The 19,729-nt window shown below is 36.9% G+C and overlaps 1 pseudogene; it reads right to left on the minus strand.

Moving 5' to 3' along the window:
* Positions 1-19,224, minus strand: part of LOC141522901 (thymidylate synthase pseudogene) — a 44,354-nt pseudogene extending 25,130 nt beyond the window's left edge.
* Positions 19,225-19,729: the final 505 nt, after the last annotated feature.

The raw sequence follows: 19,729 nt of genomic DNA on the forward strand, positions 1-19,729 counted from the left end.
CGAGACAAGACTGACTATAGCCAAATGGTTAAGAAGCATTCATTAGGGCAGCATGCAAGATAGTCCTGTGGAGCAAAGTGTAATGGAAAAACATCAGTGGAGGGAGCGGCTAGGTGGCACAGTGGATAGAGCACCGGCCCTGGAGTCAGGAGTACCTGAGTTCAAATCAGGCCTCAGACACTTAATAATTACCTAGCTGTGTGGCCTTGGGCAAGCCACTTAACCCCCTTTGCCTTGCAAAATCCTAAAAACAAAAACAAACATCAGTAGAGAATGTGAACCCAAGATAATGGGAACAACTTGTGGACATCAGCAATCCTGTAATTTCATCATATCTGTACTATCCAACCTCTGTGTTGCCTGAGTTGCCCTTCTGCACACATACTTTGCATACATATTTTCTACATTTGTACTTCTAATTCAGGACTGCAATAACTTAAAAGAAACATAAAAAGATGCACAAATTTAGACACCTTCAGAGTTTATATTGGTCTGATCAGTCTGTCAAACATACTGTATTTTGACACCCACATAGGGATTTTATTTGGGTCCTTTTTGAGAATGAAGTGCACTAGTCAACTAATCAATTTCTCTATTTATGAACTCTTTATATCTATTCCTTCCCTGATATTGTGTATATTATGAGGATGCCCTAAGTTTATGAGTAAAGTGCTTGGTTGCTATTGTTTTTATTATGTTATTAAATAACTTTCTTTTAAAGTTAATTATTTCCTCAAACAGACTAGATTTGATATAAATACATTGGTGGGGTTTTCTTTTTTTTCTAAGTATGGGCCCACAGAAAAATTTGAACCAATAATGGTTATGAGTATGAGTGTAGAAGAATGCTTTAGAGGGAATGCTACACATTATTTTACTCTATCAGAGGCAATGATCTTCAGAATAGGAAAGATGAGAGGGAAAAGTTGACACTAAAAAAATGAAAGATGGCAAGATGTCCATGATGTTACTGATGTCCCTGAATTCCAGTCATCAAGCTTGGATAAACTAAATCCCAAGAAACTGAGGGACAGGCAGATGGTACAGTGGATACAGTACCAGGTCTGGAGTCAAAAAGATTCATCTTCATGAATTCAAATCTGGCATCAGACCCTGGACAAGTCACTTATTATTTGCCTCAGTTTCCTTATCTGTAAAATGAGCTGGGAAAAGAAATGGCAAACCACCCCAATATCTTTGCCGAGAAAATCCCAAAGGGGACATGAAACTGGATATAGCTGACAAACAACAAGAAATTGAAAGAAATGATGGATGTGATTGCTCAGGTAAATTATCAGGTTGATAATTTATGAGAAAACATGGAAAAAGAGACAAAGTGTTGCAAGAAAGGAAATACATAGATGTTATCCTGATTTCGAGAAAAGATTGTGGTATCTTCAAACCATAGGCCAATTCTAAGTAAAATTCTAGAATATATTATTAAAGGCTGGTTTATGAACATTTTGGAGGAAAAATCACCAGAAAAATAGATCAGGTAAGACTAAACTTGTTTCCTTTTTTTTTTACATGGTTGCTGGACTGTTTGTTTAAGGAATTGTCACTGACATAGCATACCTGTATTTCATTATGACATTTGTCAAGGTTTTTTTATATTCTTGTGACAAAATAGAGATTGTGGGTTGCATGTTGGTATATGTAATTTGTTGAAGAATTTACCATAAGAATTAATGTCAATGTTTATTGCAAACCTTGAGAGAGATATCTATTATATTATATTATTATATCATATCTATTATTATTATATATTGTCTCTTCTACTCAGCATGTATTATCAGTCACCTGGGCAAAGATGTGGCATTCTTTTTTTTTTAATTTCATTTATGACAATGGGTTAAGTGACTTGCCCAAGGTCACACAGCTAGGTAATTATTAAGTGTCTGAAGTTGGATTTGAACTCAGGTCCTTCTGACTCCAGGGCCAGTGCTCTATCCACTGCACAGTCTAGCTGCTCCCCCACCCCAAGATGTGGCATTCTTGTCAAACCTTCAGATGACTCAAAATTAAGAGCAATTGTATTGGACAAGATAGTCAATATCTTAAAAAACAACAACAACCTTGTAACAGACTGAATCTAATAAGATTAAATTTAATGCAGAAAAATGTAAAGTTCTATATTTTGGTTAAAAGAAATCAGTTACTCTTTTACAAAATCTGGGAGACCTGACTAAATAATAATTAATGTAAAGAAAGTTCTGGAGATTTTAATGATATGCCAATCAGCAGTGTGATATGGATGGCAGTCAAAAGGGCTAATAAAATTGCATGCAACCCCTGCCAAGAGCCCTAAAATTCAGGGATAATAGGGATATCATCATAGAGATCACAGAAACTTGATGAACTGGCATGAATGAGGGTACTTTTCAGCTTCCTTGCCCAGGAGGCCATATGAATAGCAAAAGAAACATGAAGAAAATACAATTTGGGACTCAATGTTTTCCTAGACACTCAACAAAGAGTACAAGAGTAGGCTTGGTGTTACCATCAACCACAAGCAATGGAGAGCAGAAGGAATAGATCAGATATGCAGATAGGCAGACTGGGCTAGGAATGGTCTGGAAATAGCTGGAGGAAGAGGAGAGTGACCCAAGTTCAAAACTGGATCAGGTCAAGTCAGCAACAATGCTGAGAATGTTAATGAGAATGAGAGAAATTCATATACCAGCTTCTTTCTTCCCCTTCCTTTCCCAGGATGCCAAATTTAGGAAAATTTCCCCTCAGAGTCTAAAATCTCAATCCTTTTTTTTTCCACACACTTCAAACCAGCTGGCAGGAGAGGTGAGAAAAGAAAATTTCAACACAGGCTACAAACCTCCAGAAGCGTGCTATGGATTTGTTTTAATGTGTCTTTGTATTTTCTATGCCATTTGATACTGCTGATAAATCACAAGACCATTAATATTGATTTGTCAAGTCCTGTGATTTAAGGTGATCAAGATTGAGGGAAGCCTTCAGGGAAATATAGGGGCTTGCCCTAATGAGAGGGAGGGAAGGAAAAAAAAGGAAGAAGAGATAGAGAAAGAGAGAATAAGGAAGAAACAGAGAGAGAGAGAGAGACAGAGAGAGAGAGAGAGAGAGAGAGACAGAGACAGAGACAGAGACAGAGACAGAGACAGAGAGACAGAGAGAGGAGAGACACAGACACAGAAACACAGCAAGAGAGGCAGAGACAGATTATTTTAGGATAGTTTCCAAACATATTCCATTAACACCTGCTAGATGGCCTTTGAACTTGGATAAAGTCACTGTGTGAGAGGTCTCCGGTGCACCTCTTAACCCTACTTCTAAGTTAGGATTTGACAATAATACACAGCCATACTTACACCCCATCTCACTTAGGTTGTCTTAATAGAGGCACATTGTGTAGAATGAGGTTCTCAATCATCCTAGTGATGTGAGAGAGTGGTTTTTCCAGAGTTCAACTCAGGAATCGACACAGGAATGCAGGTGTAAAAGAAAAAAGAGACATTATGGAGTCATTACAACACAAAGAAAGAGATAGAGAGAGTTAAGAGATCTTTAAAGGCCAGGCAGATTTCAGATAGAGCAGATTAACCAGGCAGGCCAGCTGCAGATCAACTTGCCTTTAGGAAGTCAGAAGAAAAAAAAAAAAGAGGCCTCAGAACCTGCCTGAGTCTCCTTAAAGTCCCCTTAGAGTCTATGGGAAAGGTGGTATTTTCAGAGTGGTCTAGGGTCTTGTATTGGAGAGATTATTTCCAATCAGGGTGGTTGAGGTCTTTGTAGGAGGTGGTTTAAATTGACTGTCACTCCTGCATTATCTAGCATCTAGCTTGACCCACAGGTGAAAGCATGGCCAAGGTCAAAGTAAAAGTCCAAAGGAAGTGTTTTAACAGTGCAGAGATTACTAGGATCAATACCCAATATATAAGATTATAAGATTTTTTAAAATTTATTTTTATTAAAGATATTGAGTTTTACAATTTCCCCCCAATCTTGCTTCCCTCCCCCACCCCCCACCCCCCACGGAAAGCACTCTGTCAGTCTTTACTTTGTTTCCTTGTTGTACCTTGATGCAAATTGGGTGTGATGAGAGAGAAATCATATCCTTAAAGAAGAGAAGAGAAGTCTAAGAGGTAACAAGATCAGACAATAAGATATCTCTTTTTTTTTCTAAGTTAAAGGGAATAATCCTTGCACTTTGTTCAAACTCCACAGTTCCTTATCTGGATACAGATGGCACTCTCCTTTGCAGACAGCCCAATATTGTTCCTGATTGTTGCACTGATGGAATGAGCAAGTCCTTCAAGGTTGAACATCACTCCCATATTGCTGTTAGGGTGTACAGTGTTGTTCTGGTTCTGCTCGTCTCACTCAGCATCAGTTCATGCAAATCACTCCAGGCTTCCCTGAAATCCCAAGATTATAAGATTTTAACAGTGTGAAAAGACTACATATTTTGTTTCCAATTACAATAATTCCTATACCCCAAATTCCCTGCATCACTAGTATTCTTTTCCTTGACTGATGTTTGTTTGTCCTTCGTTTTGGAAGAAGACCATGGCAGAGTATGCTAAATCACCAGCCTTACTTTCTCCTCTAGAATCATCTGAGTCCAGGGGCCAGATATGGATCAGGACCACTGAAGATGGCCATGGATATGAGGCAATCAAGGTTAAGTGATTTTTCCAAGGTCACATTAGTAAATAGTAAATAGTTAGGTCCTCCTGACTTAAGAGCCAGCATGTTATCCACTATGCCATATAGATGCCCCTAAAATATTATTTCCAATTTGGGGTATTACAGTTTAGGAAAGAGATTAACATACTGAAGTGTGCTCAGGGGAAAATGTTTAGGATAGCAAGGACTGTAAATTATATTCCATAAGAGGATTATGTGAAGGTATTGGATCAGTTTAAGTTGGAGAAGAGATGATTTAGAGGCAACATATTTCCTGTTTTCAAGTACGTAAAAGGGTATTTCATAGAAGGAGATAGCCTACTTGTACTCAGTCTCAGAGAGCAAGAATGGATGGAATGAGTGGAAATGCAAGTAGGTAGATTTTGCCACCATTTAAGGGAAAACACCAGAAAGAGAAGTAAGAAATTGACATGAACTACCTCAGGAGGGAGGGAGCTGCTAAGGATTATAACAAATGCTAAGAAAACAAAGATAATTTTTTAGATCAAGGAAAAGAGCACCAATGCTTGGGAGTGAATGGAAAAAATGAATTCTCAAAAAGTTTTATTGATCTTTTATTTCAACATTGTTTAAATTTTTTCTTGTATATCTTCTCTTGCCTCTTCCAGAGAGGTATCTCATATAACAAAGAATTTTTTTTTTAGAAACAAGAGGCAAAAGAGAAAAAGATCAACAAAATCCATCAATATGTCTCCCCCCCAAAAAATCTGACAAATTATGCAAAGTTTCAGAGCTACAGATCCTTCCCCACCCCAACTACCTCTTCAAAGTAGTGAAAGTGCCTTCTTATATAGCTCTACTTTGAGACCATGCTTGTTCTTTATAATTTCTCAACATTCATTTTTTTAATTTATTGTCTTTTTAAAAATCTTCATAGTTTTGTCTAAAATCCCTTCCCATTCCAAAGAACAATTCCATATAACAAATGGTATTTTTTAAGAGAAAATATGAGGAAAAAATCAGCACAACATGCACTGAAAAAGTATGAAAACATATGATGAAAACAACTTGAGACCTGTCAGCTCCATGAAAAGGTGGGTTGGAAATATCTTCTCTCTTCTTGAGTTATACTTGATCTTTATAATTTTGCTATGTTCCCTTTTGGTGTGTGTATGTGTGTGCGTGTGCGTGTGTGTGTGTGTGTGTGTGTGTGTGTGTGTGTGTGTATGTGTTTATGGTTGTCTTTCTCCTTACTTGATGTAGTCATTATGTAAATTGTTTTCTTGATTCTGCTTACTTTGCTTTGCATTAGTCATTTAAACGTTTTCATTCTTTTCTGTACTCATAATCACCATTTCTCATAGCACTATAATATTCTAACACATTTATGCATCACAATTTATTTACCTAATTCCCAGTTGTGGAGTATCTACTTAAATTATAATTTTTGGCAAACACAAAGAATGTTACTAGAAATTTTTTGTATATATGGAGTCTTTTTGTTTTTTTAAGTTTTTGCAAGGCAAATGGGGTTAAGTGGCTTGCCCAAGACCACACAGCTAGGTAATTATTAAGTGTCTGAGACTGGATTTGAACTTGGGTACTCCTAACTCCAGGTGCTCTATCCACTATGCCACCTAGCCACCCCCTATATGGGGTCTTTTTAAAACATCAAATGGTCTTCTATCAATGATCTCCTTAGCCATGGAATCTCATTCAAAAGTTATAGATATTTTGGTCAATTTTTAAAATATAATTAAAATTTTTTTTATTTAAGGCAATGGGGTTAAGAGTGACTTGCCCAAGGTCACACAGCTAGGCAATTACTAAGTATCTGAGGATGGATTTGAATTCAGGTCCTCCTGACTCCAGGGCTGGTGTTCTATCCACTGCACCATCTAGGTGCTCCCATTTATTTTGTTATTTAAAATTGCTTTCTGAAATAGGTAAAAATACAAACTAATTTATAGCTTCACAATAGTGTTTTAGTGTGTCCATCTCTACAATCCCTTCAAAATCAATTATTCCCATCTTTTGTCATCTGAGAATTTTCAGGGTGTGAGGCAAAGCTACAGAGTTGTTTCATTTGCATTTCTCTTATTATTAGTAATTCAGAGAGTTCTTTCATGATTGTTAATAGTTTACAATTCCTTTTTTTTTTGACAAGGCAAATGGGATTAAGTGGCTTGCCCAAGGTTACACAGCTAGGTAATTATTAAGTGTCTGAGACTGGATTTGAACCCAGGTACTCCTGACTCCAGGGCCAGTGCTTTATTCACTCTGCCACCTAGCTGCCCCAATAGTTTACAGTTCTTTATGGCTTTTGATTATATTAGGGAATGGCTTTTGAGTTAATGTTTTCTGTTAGCTATCTATATATAGGATATCAAATTTTTATATGACAAATTTGATATTTTTTAATGAGACAATGATGTAGAGATGAAAGAAAGAAAGCAGAACTACTCAAGTCTTTTTTTCCCTATATTCTGGAATAATGATTTGTAGAGTAAGGATAGAACACAGTAAATGGGAATGGGGGGCACCTAGATGGTTCAGCGGATAGAGCACAGTCCCTGTAATCAGGTGTATCTGAGTTCAAATCCAGCCTCAGGTACTTGATTCTTGCTATTTGTGTGATGGAGCAAGACATTTAATCCCAAGTACCTCACAAAACAAAATTTAAAAAATAGGAAATGAAAACATATGTTAAGTAGAGAAGTAGAAAGTAGGTAGCTATATACAGTAAGTTGTAATCATCAGGTTCAGATCAATTACAATCTCAGGGTATTGAAATATCCATGGCTATGAATTCTGAGTCATTGTCCATGATCTCAGAAAATGCTATTAGAAAATAGGATGATTGCTATATCTGTTCTGAAGACTTACAAATATTTTGATTTTCAAATAGCCTGGATTCTTCAATGTGACAAGTTTAATTCCTGATAGATATTTAAGAATATTACCTTAAATTTGTGAACATTTAGAAATGGGGAGAACTCATATGAGTTCTTCAAGAATAAGCCATATGGCAAAAAAACAGAATTGACCAATGGGAGTCCCATCCCCAGAATTGTATAGTATTCGCTGCTTGCTGCCAGTGCCTCATGGGGGGAAGGGGGCAAGGACTCCTAAACTGAAATTAGAGATAAACTAAAACACTTTCAAAAGGGCAATTCTCCCTTTCCCCTGCCTTGTTGCTACAAGTGAGGAAGATATTTTGCTAGCCTCGAGGTGGGCTAACATGTGATCTGTTCAGGGCTTAACTGTTTTGGTTTTATTTTGTCGATATCCAAGTCTAATTAGAATTCTAATAGTAGTAGAGATGCACTGGAATTGCCTATGTAGTAACAGAGATCCACAGGGAGAAAGTAGGGACCTTTTGTTAGAGGGTCCCACCAGAAATTTGCTTGACCTTTCAAGGGTTTGCCTTTAGTTCAGGGAATTAGAGAAAACTTGATGTGTCCTATATTTAAAAAAAATAGAAATTTTGTCTGGATAGCATTATGTACTGAAGGAATCATGGAAAATATTTGCCCATGATAAATTAGGTTTCTTACATGAGAATAAGGGAGTGACTTCTAGTCCACCTCAGCTTTCCAATCCCTGTGGGAAGAGAGCCATATGCTCTGGGATTTTTGTAGTAACTGATTTTTCTTTTGAGATAGGAAGCTTGATTTTCTTTTCCTTTCTAAGTTAGTCAATTATTAAACTTAACGTGTGTGTGTGTGTGTGTGTGTGTGTGTGTGTGTGTGTGTGTGTTCCAAATAGAAGGTTATTTTAGTGGGAAATAGAAAGAGTAAAGTCCTAGCTTTTCCTGACCCAGCGCTGCTTTTTTCTAGCAAAGGGATCTCTCCAAGAGACCCTAGCCCCACCTGGAGCTAGAAGAACAATTACACATGAATTTTGGTTTGGTTTCTCACTTGAAGGATAAAGGGTGTGGCTCTTAGCCAACCCTGGATCCTTAATCCTTGTGGGGAAAACCTCATGTGCTGAAGTTAAATCTATGAGAAGGACCTGGCTAAGAAGGAAGATTTGACTTTCTTTCCCTATTTTTTCTCTTTTATTTTTGGGATTGGGAAAGGAGCCCCTCCTTAAAATAAGTAACAAGGCAATTATCTATAAGAAATTTGTTTAAAAAAAAAGTTTAATTGTATCATCATGTATTTGGGAAGTATGGAAGAATGTTAATTATTGGATTTGATTGAGAACTATCACATGAATAACTTACTGGGGAAGGCATTCAAAATGTAGAACTTTAAGTGAGCAATATACATGGAGAGTACAGGAAGAGAGTATGAAGATGTGCATATGCCAAACACTAGTTTAAACAGCTTCAGAAATATTATCTCATTTGATCCTCACCACTGCTTTGTGAAGCAGATACTATTACAACCCCCTTTTACAGTTGAATAAACTCAAGGCAGCCATAGGTTAAGTAATTTACCCAAAGTCACACAGCTATTAAGTGTCTGAGGTCAAATTTGAACTCAGGACTTCCTGACTCCAATATCAGTGTACTGGCTGCTTCCAACAATCCAGGATTTGGGACCATATCAAGCACATCAAAGACTTTTTGTTTTGTTTTGTTTTTTTAGGCTTTTGCAAGGCAAATGGGGTTAAGTGGCTTGCCCAAGGCCACACAGCTAGGTAATTATTAAGTGTCTGAGACCAGATTTGAACCCAGGTACTCCTGACTCCAAGGCCCGTGCTTTATCCACGGCGCCACCTAGCCGCCCCCATCAAGGACTTTTTAAACGGGGCTTTGCTATTGGACCTCAGGAACATTTCAGTTCAGTGAGCTGCTTCTGGAAGTGTCTGATGAATCCAGAGACTTGTCTCTCCACTTCAGAACATGGGCAGGGATGTCTTTTTCCAGTCCACTGACCACACGGTGAAGAAATACACTTTTTAGTTAGCTGCCGAACCAGAACTGAAAGTCAGACAGAAGAATCCTGAGCAGACAACTTGTGCCCTTTCCTACTCTGCTGTTTTAAATGAGGAAGAAATGTACTTAGTAAAAAAGGAAACAAAGGGTTATTAAGAGCTGTGGTTAAATCTTCAAGAATAATTCATGCCAGCATTGCAATTGGAGCCCCATTCCTAGAATAGGCCCAACATGCTCTTCCTGAAGACACCCCACTTAGAAGGACTTAGAGAGCTTGCCCCTGGAAATTCAAGATGAAAGAAATCTGCTCCTTGTTTCTGAGCCTACACAGATATTTTGTTTCTGCCACACTTATCTTACAGTGAAGAAGAGTCTTCTTGTTTTGCTGCTAAATAAGAACTAGGAGGTAGATAAGACTTGGGAAGGGAAATGATATCTTCCCATTTTTCTGTCTGACTGGTTTGAGTAAAAAAGATGTACTATAAGTCTCTGAATAGGAAGAGGCATCTGGTCCTGCTAACATATGGTTTTCTGTTATTTGCCTCCTTTCATTTGTTCTTTCCTACTAGTAGGTAAAGGACTTTTGGAGAAAGTCACTGAAAGTCAGCAAAACACCTGGAGTTCAGGAATTATAATCCATACCAGAATTTCTTGCCAGCCAAGTTGGATGAGGTAGCTTTCCATCCCTAAGGAGTAAGAGTCAGACCAGCAATAAATGGACCTGGCCAAGCTTCATCTAATATCTAATCATAATAAAAGTTAACAATTCTTTAGTGCTATGTTCCAGGTCCTAAGTGATTTACAATTATAATCTCATTTGATCTTCACCACAACCCTGGGGGAGAGGTACTATTATGATTCCTATTTTACAGATGAGGAAATTGAGGCAAAGAGAGATTAATGATTTGTCCACATAGCTAATAATTGCCTGAAGCCAGAAATTTGAATTCATATATTCTTAATTCCAGTTTTAGTAGATAGCTACTGAGATGCCTAATCCTGAATTTTAGCCTAAATTTGTTGAGGTGGATTCTTTGTAGAAAGAAAGTGCTTTAAAATCATGAGGGATGGGACTTCAGAAAAATATGTGCATGAACTGATGGTGAGTGAAGTAAATATAACCAGAATAAAATTGTACATACTAAAAATAACATTATATAATTATCAAATATTATGGATTCACTCATCTCAGCAATACAGTAACCAAAGACAATTCTAGGGGATTTGTGATGGAGAATGTCATCCACATCACAGAAGGAAATGTGTAATCTGAATTCAGAACAATGTTTACTATTTTCAATTTTTAAAATTTGTTTTATGTATTATGTTTTTTCTTTTTGAGTTGATTCTTCTTTCAAAACATGATTAATATGGATATTTGTTTATCATAATTGTACACGTATAGCCTTTTCTGTAATGAGAAGGGAGGAGTGAAGGGAGGGAGGGAGAAAAATGTGAAATTCAAAATTTCTTATAAAAAAAGATTGTTGAAAACTATCTTTGCATGTAATTGGAAAAAATAATTAATTAAAAACAGAAAATATTGTGGAATAATAAGAATCCCCCCCACAGTGCTTTAAACATAATGTTACACTCCCTAGGAACTCAGATTGCATAAGGAAGACTGTGATCCCTAATGATGGATAGGATTTTGATTTGTACTTCTCTTCTTGCTATATATCTTCTAAGTAAATAGCACTTTCTAAAAGCTAATTTATGTTCATTGATTAAATTAAATTAGAACTCTATGGAAGTGGGAGGATAATTGGAGGAGGAATGTACTTGAATGGGAGCTCTAGTCAATGGCATTAAATAGAAACAACCACAACCCCTCAGGAGTATCCCTAAAACTCTGATGGGGAGATTTCATCAGACCCTATTCATCAGTGAGAGTGTGAATTAGGATAAAGATCTCATGAGTTAAAAAAAGACTACAGCAGAATGTAATAATTTTCTATTTTTTATAGAGATATTAGACTAGTAGATTGAGGGAGTGTCATAGATAAGGCAAGCCAGGACCTCAGCAAATATAACAAAGTGATTCATGATATACTTGGGGATGATAAACAGAAGTGGGCTAAATGAAAGCATAGTTAAGTAGATTGGATGAATAATGGACCCAAATAGTGGTATTTAATAGATCACTGCCAACCTGGGTAGAAGTCCTTAGTGCAAGCCTTAGTAGGGCTTTGTCCTACATTCTGATTTATTGAACATTTAAGAAAAATCAATGCATGCATAAATATGTAGGATAGGGATATAAGATGGACCTATAATTTCATTGATATAGGTTGAAATTACCTCTTTCTATATAGGTCAGTACCTTCTCTGAAACTTATAATTTTAAAGATTAAATGTGAACATAGCCAGGGCGAGTTAGAGGTGAAACTTTAAGCCAGGATTTAGTGCTGACTTTCTGTCAACTGTCTCATTATCTCTCCTCATAAAGGTATAGGTGACTTATTTATAAAGTTTGTGAATGATCAGAAGCTGGGATGGGGTGGGGGGAGTATCCTGAACTACATGATTGAAATTGAAAGATTATTATTGTTTGTCCTTCATTATAAAAAAGAACCAGTGACATTACAGATGATATCTTGACTCATTTGTAAATTGGATTTAAATGCTTCACTCTCCCTCCCTTCATCTAAATGCAGTGTAGGACAAAAGTCAGAATGATTGGTGATGGCCCAGGATGCAGTGGAGGTGCATCTTGATATCTGACCAAGCTCTAAGTGTTCCACAGCACCTGATTCAGCTTCCTTCAAGGCTATTGGAACAAATTGCTCTCTTCTGCTCATTCTTCCAGAGGAAATTTTCACATGCTTGTAGTAGACATCCCCTTAACTCACTGACAGGTTTGAAGCCTGTTGGTTATTTTCAATTTAATTTAGTCTATTTTCTGAGATGCTTTTCCCAGGCTATATGACTGTGCGTATTATGGCTTCTTGGAGTCACAGATGAGATTAGGGTGAAAGTGGACACCAAAGGTGGATGAACAGCCCTGAAAAACCCTCACTCAAGAACTTTGAAGATTATAGATAACCTTGGACTGATTGCACACCTTTGTTCCACCTCCACCCCCATCACCTGGCTTTGATGACCCAGTCAAATGTCTACCTTATGAACTTCCAGTGGTATTTGCCATGCCTACCATGGTGACCACAAGTGAGGGGGAATCAGTTTGATTCTAGAGAGGGCTCCTAAGAACCAACTACCATATCCAAGGAAGGCAGCAGATGAACAAATTACCCACTCCTGACCTAGGAAAGTACTGACAAAAAAATAATACAAGACTCTTTCAAGGCACTGTAATTGGAATGAGTACATTTTAAGTCCTCTAATGAGGTTCCATTGAGGGTAAATATGGTACCTGTAGCAGAGGTAATTTCAGTTCCAATAGCATACATTAAAGCTGCTGCAGTTAAAAAGCTCATGTTTGAGGGGCAGCTAGGTGGCACAGTGGATAAAGCACCGGCCCTGGAGTCAGGGGTACCTGGGTTCAAATCCAGTCTCAGACACTTAATAATTACCTAGCTGTGTGGCCTTGGGCAAGCCATTTAACCCCATTTGCCCTGCAAAAACCTAAAAAAAAAAAAAGCTCATGTTTGGATCTCAGAATCAAGCTGGCAAACCTCCAAAAAGCAAACCAACATCTGTCCCAGCCCCAGGCTCTAGGGACCCACCTTGGTTGATGCTCTTAACTATGCATACTACAGGCCTTCAGCTAGGAATAATGGAATAGAACCCTGGTTCTATTTTGTTGGTGAAATTATTGGACCTGTGCAAGACGAACCAGAGTGAAAGCATTTGCCAAGAATGTTTTCATTAATCAAAAACAAAAGTCAAAGATTCGAAATCGATCAGATACGGTCATAGTTTCCACCAAAGACTATGCCAACTAGCATACTACCGGGCAGCTTCTGGGAAACTAATCTTTGGGGTGGGGGGAGGAGGAGTATGGTAGCACAACTAAGTATCATAGACCACTGAGTGACAGGATAGCTTTATCCTACTGTCAAAAGTTCGTTGCCATAAAAATACCATACTGATGCTCTGCCTAGAATTACTATAAAGCCACAGAGTCCCAAGGACTACAATGGCAAGATTTACATCTAAGGAGCCAAGGTCTCCCACTGTATCCAGACTGACACCAGATTCCCTATTTCCTATAATATCAGGCTACTGGGTTAAGATGGTTTTGGAAGAGGCAGTGAGAAAGATGTGTTTGTACAACATTCCTCTCACTTTAACAAAATATACCTGCTATGTCATCATTCACTTGATGTCATGGGTCTTCTTTGATTATGAAGGACAACATTCAATCACACCAGAGGTGATAGCCTTCCCTTATGGAGTTTATAGACTCCAAGTGAAGGTTTTTTGGCAAGCTAGGACTATAGGCCGAGTTTTGTTCAATCATTTTTCAATTATGTCTGCTCTTTGTGACTCCATTTGGGATTTTCTTGCCAAAGATACTGGAGTGGTTTGCCATTTTCTTCTGCTCATTTTACAAATGGGGAAACCAAGGGAAACTAAGGATTAATTGACTTGACCAGAGTCACACAGCTAGGAAGTATCTGATGTCAGATTTGAATTCTGGAAGATGTTTCTTCCTGACTCCAGGCCCAGCACTCTTTTCATTTCGTTAGCTAACTGCCTCAGGCTAAAATCTAACAAGATGAAATTTAATAGGGATGCATGTAAATTCTCACAATTAAATCCAAACAATTCACTGTTTAAGAAGAGAATAGAAAAGGTAGTGTGGTACAATAGAGAATGCAGTGGATGTCCTTGGCATCTTAATAGCTGACCAAGCTCTAAGTGTTCCACAGCACCTAATTCAGCCACCTTCAAGGCTATTGGAACAAATTGTTCTCTTCTGCTCATTTTGCCAGAGGAAATCTTCACATGCTTAGGGGTAGATATCCCCTTAAGTTACTGATAGGTATGAAGCCTGTTGGTTATCTTCAACTTGATTTAGACCATTTTTTGAGACAGGTTTTCCAGGGTATGACTTTGTGCATATTACAGCTTCTTGGAGTCGCAGGTGAGACTCTTCTCCCCCCCCCCCAAAAAAAAAAACAAAAGCAAATTTGAATTTGGACTTGGGAACTTATTTCAAATCTTGGCTATGTTACTTACAATCTGTGTCTTTAGACAAATTATCAACCTCTCTTGCCCTCAATTTCTTCATCTAATTTGGATTAGAGGACTTTTTTCAGTTATAAATCTATGATACAGAGATTCAATTATACAGAGAGACAACAGTTCATGGGAAAATGGCCTAGCCATTTTAGTGAACTGCCAGCTTCACATGATTCAGCAGTGTGATGTGGCAACCAAATGAGAACTTGAAATGTATTAATAGACCAGTGTTTGGAATAAGGGAATTAAAGTCCAAGCCTATTCAGGACATATCTGGAGTCCTGTGTTCAATTTTGGATGCCATATTTTAGGGTGAATATTGACAAACTGGAATGTGTCTGGATAAAAGAGACTAGAATAGACCAAAAACTCCCAGTTAAAGTAAGTAAATAGATGGTTAACCTAGCGAACAAGAGACTTAAGGGAGACATGAAGGTTGTCTCTAAGTATTTCAAGGGTGGTTCTTTCACGCAGGCATTAGACTCACTCTGACTGATACCAAAAGGCAGAACTAGAAACTAAAGGGAGGAAATTTCAGAGGCAAATTAGTTTCCTCATCTGTATAATGGGCACAATAATAACTAGCATTGTTGTGAAGAATCAAATGAGATAACATGTGCTATATTATCTTTGAATTAAAATTATCCAAAGTGAAGAGGGTACTGCCCTGGGAGACAGTGATATACTCATGACTGGGAGGGCTGATAGGGAGAAACCTTTAGCAGCGATTCTATGACCATTTGTCAGGATATTGCAGAAAAGATTCTTGAAGAGATATGAGTCAGACTAAATGGACTTTCAGCTTATTTCCAACTCTAAGATTCTATAAAGTCTATTTCCTAAAAATATTATGACTATTTTCATATTTAATTTTATATTTTATGATAACAAAATAAAGTTGTTGCAGGAGATTTTGAAGCACAGGAAAAATTAAGTATGAGGTAGAAGAAAGCAGTCTTTTTTCCTAAAGTTATTTTTAAAGAAAAAAATTCATCATTAAAGATGACTAAGCATGTATCTATAGACTGACTAAAATAAACAATTAAAATGAGAAAATCAAATGGAAGACAAATTCAGATGGGACTCATTGTCCATCAGGGCAGGCCAAAACAAACAAGTAGATTTTGTATTGTGTTGTGAAGATCAATAAATCTGGGTGAATATATAAAGAGTCTGGTTCTTTGGAATTAAACTTCATCAACAAGTTCTAATTTATGGACTAATATTAGTAATTTTATTTCAGTTGCCTTTAAGGCAAGGCAGAATCAAAATTCAAGGTAGTTTTGTAGTAGACATTTGTTGAATTGAATTTTTTTTAATGGAATAAAGGAAAATTGGGGAAAAGATTGCACTGCCAGCATCTATGTCTTGGAAACCAATGTTTGCCTATCCTTTTCCAAGTCAAAAACATGACTTGAAACATCAGTTTACAGTATGTCTAGGAGGGCTATAGTATCAGGAGACATTAAAAAGGGTACAACTCAGCACTCAGCATTCAGAAGCAGAAAGAGAATAGGAAGGAGTTTGGTGGGAGGGGGAGAAAGACTGTTTTCAAGTTCCTTGCTATTATTGTACTTTGCCTCTCTCAAAAGGGAAAAAAGTCATTTAGATGCTGCTTATGGTCCAGAGTAGGAAAGGGATTTAAAGGGCAGGAGACAGAGATTCTCCTTTGAGGAGGAGAAAGTCATAGAATTCAGGGCAACACATGGGAAAGATAGAAAGTCATCTGTATCACAATATGTATCTAGGTAACAAAGAGGAAAGAGGATGGGGCCTGAAGTCAAGAAAACCTGAGATCAAATCCAATCTCAGATACTTACTAGCCACATGATCCTAGACAAGTCATTCAATTCTGTTTGTTTCATTTTCCTCTTCTATAAAGTGTGGATAATAATAGTACCTATCTCATAGGGATTTCTGAGGAGCAAATAAGACAATAATTATTCCTGATATCTAATAAAGACTACATAAATGTTAGCTTTTTGCTAACCCTGTCTCCAAATAATCTGAACCCACAAATCCCACATTAAAGATTCATTTATCTAGGTGAAGACACTTATTTAAAAATTATCTTTAAAATTTCAAACACCATTTGGAAGGTCAAGAAATTAGGGAATTATCAACTTCCATAGTCATATATAACTAATTCTTGATTCTAACCTGAAAGCAGAATTAGCTTAACAGGTATGAGCTGTCATTCATACTTTTTAAAGGTTGGACGCTGAAGAGGATACCTCTCTTAGGGAGCCAGGTTTATAGTAGGCAGAATAGGGAGCTAGACTTCCACAAATATTTAGAAACAGATCAATCTCTCTCTTACCCTTAATTTCTTTATCTAGTTTGACTAGAGGATCTCTGAGATCCTTTCCAGTTTTAAATCTATGATCCTGAGATTTAATCCTACTGAGAGTCAAGAGTATGACATTGCAGGACAAATCTGGTGCTAGCAGCCATGGTAATTTCAGCTCCAATTGTGTATGTTAAAGTTTTTTCTTTGTTTTTAAATAGTATTTTTATTTTTTTTGCCAATTACATAAAGATAGTTTTCCACATTCATTATTTTGCAAGATTTCTAGTTCCAATTTTTTTCCTTCCCTTCTGCCCCTCTCCACTCCTCAAGATGGCAAGCAGTCTGATATAGGTTATTCATGTGCAATCATGTTAAACATGTTTCCAACTTAAATATGTCATGAAAGAGGAAACTGAACAAAAGGGAAAACAATGGGGGAAAAAGGTGAATGTATGTTTTGTATGCTTTGTATCTTCGTTCCAATTCCATAGTGCTTTCTTTGTATGTGGGTCGCATTTCACATCATTTGTCTTTTGAAATTGTCTTGGATCATTATATTGCTGAGAAGAGCTAAGCCAGCCATTGGTTGATCATCACACCATGTTGCTGGTACTATGTTGCTCTCCTGGTTCTATTCACTTTATTCAGCAGCAGTTCATATAAGTCTTCTGAAATCCACCGGTTCATGATTTCTTCTAGCACAAACATATTCTGTTACATTCATATAACACAACTTGTCCAGCCATTGCCCTCTTTCTTTGCCACAACAAAAAGAGCTGCTCTTTAATGATCTCTTTAGGAAACAGACCTAGTACTGGTATTGCTGGATCAAATTTTGATAGCCCTATGCGCATAGTTCAAAATTGCTCCCTTGAATGGTTGGATCAGTTCACAACTCCACCAACAATGCATTACCATCCCAGTTCCCCAGTTCCCTTTTCTCTCATATTTGTCAGTCTGATAGGTATGAGTGGGTACCTCAAAGTTGTTCTAATTTGCATTTCTCTAATCAATAGTATTTTAGAACATTTTATATGAATATAAATAGCTTTATTTCTTCTTCTGAAAACTGCTTTTTCACCTTCTTTGACCATTTATCAATTGTAAAAAGACTTAAGATTTTATAAAATAAATAAATAAAAATAAATAAATCTTTATATAGTTGAAAAATGAGGCCTTTATCAGCAACATTGTAAAGATTATTTCCTAGTTTTCTGCTTTTGTTCTAATCTTGGCTGCATTGATTTTTTTATACAAAAACTTAAATTTAATATAAACAAAATTATTCATTTTATATTTCATAATGCTCTCTGTCAGATGTAACAGATAAACTATTCCTTGCTCTAGATGGCGCAGGGGGTAAAGCCCTGACCCTGAAATCAGTAGGATCTGAGTTCTAATCCAACTTCAGACACTTAATATTTGTGTGACTTTAGGTAATCATATAACCCTAACTACCTTGTATTTAGGACCATCTCCAGTCATCCTGATCCATATCTGACCACTGGACTCAGATGACTCTGGAGGAAAAAGTGAGGCTAGTGGCTTAGCTCAATAACCTCCTCATTCAAATCAATTCATGTACATGTCATGGCATCACTTCCCTGATGTTATTGTCTTTTTTGAGAATGAAGGACATATATCAATTTGCTTATGGTATTATCCTTCATGTATATGATTCCATTTATATATGAGAATCTTTACCATGGTTTTTAGAAGGTAACTATTGAGGGGTATAGATATTGATCAAATTAAATCATAAATACTTGGAACTCACCCATTGTCAGTAATGGCATTTCTAGGGACTGGAATTGTATTCTTGTACAAAATTGTGTTTGAATGCCCCCAAATTACCTTAGAACTAGAATTAAATTCAATCCAGTAGACACTTATTATGCCCTTTACCTATGTTAGTTCAAAAAATAAATTAGTCTCTGCTTTAAGGGAACTCACTAAGAAGATGAAACACTTCTTCAGTTGATCTAGAAATTCATGTGGATATCCTATCCAAGTCATCCAAATTTGACCTTCTTTTGTGACTCTTGTGTGTCTTCACATAAATCCCTCATAGTCAGTCCAGTCTACCCAATGTGCTGAGGGCTTTCTTTGGAGGTCTCTTGAAATTTAGAGGAGCATGTAGGTTCCCTTAATTTCATTACATAAATAAGGTTACCTTTTCTTTTTTACACCAGTCAAATTTTTCTCTAATATCAACCATTACACTGCCACTCCCAGTTCCTCCTTTGTGATGTATTGTAATCAGTTTACATCCAGACTTCTCCATTGTTCTTCTGAACTTCAGTTTTTCAGAAATTGTGATAATTGTCCAAACAAACATCACTGTAACTATAAGGCAGGCAGTGAATAGGACTAAGGATCAAACAAAGGTATCAGTAAAGATTAAAGGATTGTTTTTAACATATGTACATAAACATTGCCAGGATTTTCATCACTTTGGCACATGAAAACTCAAAACAAGCCCTTGTATTTTCTTCAGTCAGATTTTTCATATCAGTGAGAATTAATGAGAAAACACCTAATTCATATTTGTCAAGACCACAAAAGACTGTAGTAAATTTTACATTAGTCATGTGAAATAATATGACTAAATCTAGGCTATACTTGCTTATTTCTTTTGTTCACTGTGGATGTACTTGAATCTAATTATATGAATTCATAATAATTTTTGTGTCACTCTCTCTTAATGAGGCTGGAGAATATGAATTTAAAAACATCAGTATCCTAGTCCTAGTAGCATCCCAGAGTAGCTGTCTGTGTCTGCTTTGGGA

Source organism: Macrotis lagotis, chromosome 4 (genome assembly GCF_037893015.1).
Source record: "Macrotis lagotis isolate mMagLag1 chromosome 4, bilby.v1.9.chrom.fasta, whole genome shotgun sequence".
Classification (NCBI taxonomy): domain Eukaryota; kingdom Metazoa; phylum Chordata; class Mammalia; order Peramelemorphia; family Peramelidae; genus Macrotis; species Macrotis lagotis.